The sequence below is a fragment of the Lygodium microphyllum genome, chromosome 18 (genome assembly GCF_053477565.2).
Source record: "Lygodium microphyllum isolate KBCC chromosome 18, Lygodium_microphyllum_v1.1.10, whole genome shotgun sequence".
Classification (NCBI taxonomy): domain Eukaryota; kingdom Viridiplantae; phylum Streptophyta; class Polypodiopsida; order Schizaeales; family Lygodiaceae; genus Lygodium; species Lygodium microphyllum.
In genome coordinates, this window is record NC_141152.1 from 18,399,348 (window position 1) to 18,402,515 (window position 3,168).

The 3,168-nt window shown below is 40.0% G+C and overlaps 1 long non-coding RNA gene across 1 annotated transcript; it reads right to left on the reverse strand.

The window, feature by feature from the left end:
• Positions 1-237: 237 nt before the first annotated feature.
• On the reverse strand, positions 238-2,523 carry LOC148020643 (uncharacterized). The gene is made up of 3 exons (XR_015694737.1): positions 1,943-2,523; positions 1,377-1,463; positions 238-1,286 (listed from the first exon to the last, which is right to left on the reverse strand). It is a non-coding gene; the product is annotated as an uncharacterized LOC148020643 (long non-coding RNA).
• Between the last annotated feature and the right edge of the window lie 645 nt (positions 2,524-3,168).

The window sequence follows — 3,168 nt, forward strand, 5'->3', positions numbered from 1 at the left end:
TTCCCTTACTAAGGATTCCAATCGTCATCAAAATACAACCTATTATAGCTCCTTAGAACCCACCCAAAATTTTCCAACTACCATATGTTTTGGATTCAATTTCCAAAAACACATGTTTCATGCTCCAATATTGAAATAGCAACATTATAACATGGGTTTTTTTACAAAGCTAGCATTATTTATTCATGAATTCACCATAATCCTTAACAACCTCCCAAGCTCATTGGTCTGTAAAAATTTGTGTATACTGCTTGCAAGAAAAAAACATGTAAAAAACAAGCATATGTTATATCATACCTTGGTGCCTTAAAAAGAATAGTCACAACTTACTTTTCTTCCATAGATGAGTTGCTATAATTCACTGCCTTGATAATCTTTGTGAGAGGAGGATTACTAGGCATGCTTGGTTGGGAACAATGGTTTGTTGTGGCAAAAGGTGACTTTGTTTCAGAAATCTGCACCTGTGAAGGCTTAATCTACATGTGCCCACCTTGTGTGCACAAACAATTTCCCTTCAAATTGTTGCCCTACTCCATAATTTCCTATGACCTCTCCTCATCAAAAATTGTCTTTGCATCCTATTCTTGAGAATCCAAACTTAGTCGAACACATCTCACCAAACCTTGTTTCCTCTTTTTTGTCATTGCCAGCACTCTTATTAAGTTCCGCATTGCTGGATTTTTTGTCCAGCTAAGCATCATCCTTATTCAATGTTCCTTCATCTAATAGAGAATATTTGATGTCAAGCTGCTGGGTAGCACTTATATCACTTTGCATAATCCCCTCCCTAGTAGCTTCATGATGTCCATTGGCCCTGCTTTTTTCTGTAGCTTTGCTGTGCTTTGCTCCTCCTCCAGTTCCATGAGGTGAGATAGAAACAACTTTGGTTGAGGCATGTCTGTTTCCAACACCAACCTGCTTGAATTAGATCCTTATTGGTTAATCATAGGATTTATCACCATCTCTTCTATTGTCTCAGTTGCAAGGACACTACCATTTCTAGGATTGCCGACTATTGTTGACCTTTCAGCATCCTTTCTCCCCATATCAGAAACTCAACCTTTCAGGGATATTGAATTCTGAGGACTCTCCCTAATTGGTTATGCAGTTTCAGTTGCACACTTTCCATTGTCTTGATCAGTGTGTCCATTATGTCCTCTCCTCCTGTGTTGGCAGCACTTCCCCCATCCACATTTTTTGGCAGTGTCTGCTACTTCTTTTGAGAAAGTTGATAAGTTCCAGATCTCTTTTTACATCATCCTTTCCTGCCTGATTTAGGCACATAGCTACAAACAGGGCAAGCCATATATCAAAATGACATTTGCATATTGAATAACATATCCGCATAATAAAGAAAACTAAAGATCTCAACATACCTCTTGTCAAATTCCTCTATGATGTCAGCACAAGTCTTGACATTCTCAAATGGTTCCCAAGTATTATCCAACTCAGGCCACCCTCACCTACAATGTAACACATGTCAGATACTCTAAGTCACACCATAAGAGAAGTGTAGGTATATCAAGCAAAACTAAATCTGATGGATTATTGTTACCAACTCTGACCAATTTATCAAGGAGAATTGTTGAAACCAACAATGTGCTGTAGAGGACTAAGCAACACAATTCAATATAATCGTTTATGATATCAAGAAACATGACAATGGCTGGTTTGCAGTCTACAACATAGCCTCAAACGTTTGAACAACCTGACTTACAAATTAAAAACATAAAATGTTAACTGGTAAGCCAAATAGATATGCAAGAAGGATTCATTTGACATAGGAGCATAACCAGTCAACAAATTTCACCTTTGAAGCTCATGTGCATGTTTAGGAAGAGAAAAAGAATTGAGGAATCTCATTGCTTTAATATGACAGTTAGCATACATGGCGTGAAAGTGGTGAGCAAAGATAGGAAGGTGATGCACCTTGCATACTCACCTCTTTTTCACAACTTCAACTTCATAGAATCCTTCTGCGAGTCCCTCGACTCCTGCATCTTGCCTGGAACCAGCTTCTCCTTTCTTGCTCCCACTCGCTTTCTCCTCCTTCTCCTCCTCCTCCTCTTCTTCTTCCCCTTTGTCTGGCTGCAAAGCTCCATCACCATGACCAGCTTCTCTCTCATTTTCCTTCTCATTAGTGTCCTTGTTACATTTCCTCTTGGCGTTGGAACTCCTCATGTGCTTTTCAACTGCTGTGTCCTTCTTCTTGGCGGATGGAGGGGTCTTACATGAGCGTGGTTGGAGGGGCTTATTGAGAGAGGAAGATATGGATCTCCGGGGGTGGTTGCAAGCCAACTCCTCATGAGGAGTGTTGGGATCATGGCCAAAGGCTAGAGGGGTGAGGCACGACGATCCATAGGACGGCGTCCGCACATGTAAAGGAAGCTCGTGGTCCTTGCCGACCTTCGTCTGCTGTGCAAAGATAGGGTTTAGTAGTGATTCTCCAAACCAGGGAGAGAGCGAATGTGCAGAAACTGAGAACGTTTGCGTATGCACAAAAGAAGAGACAGAGGAGCAAGAGGTAAGGAGCTAAATTAGAAGAAGGGAGAATAAAAACTGTGTTCATTTGAAATTTTTTTAATGTGAAATGCAGGTTGTGGTTCCCTATGTTATTTCTATTAACTCTTCACTCGTATCCCACCAAATCCTCTTCCTTTCATGACATGTCTTTGTAAGTATTCTATAAAGGTGTAAGCATCCTAGTAGTATTCCTTGTCTTCTTGAGAAATGGCTCGGTGTACAAGCTCTAGGGTAGGGTTTCAAATATTAACATGGTTCTTAGCCTTTGTATCTCTCAACAATACTATTGAGGAACTCTTTTCAGTTCAAGGCATTTGCAACAGCATTGTCCTTGCCACTGCAAAAATTGAACTCAAAATTAAACTCTTATAGTATTTCTATCCACCTTCTTTGTCTCATATTGAGATCAACTTGGGTTAAAATCTACTTAATACTCTTATGATCTATCAGTAGAATGAACCTTCTTTCCAACTTATAGTGTCTCCATAGTTTTAAGACATGGATCATTGTAACTCAAGATCATTAGCAATACAAAACATCCTATATGTATACAACCAAATCACGACCCACGCAAATGATGCTTCTTGGAATGGTCTTGTAGGAACTCTCCTCTCAAGTATAGCTCCCTCTTGGTTTGCCCCCCCT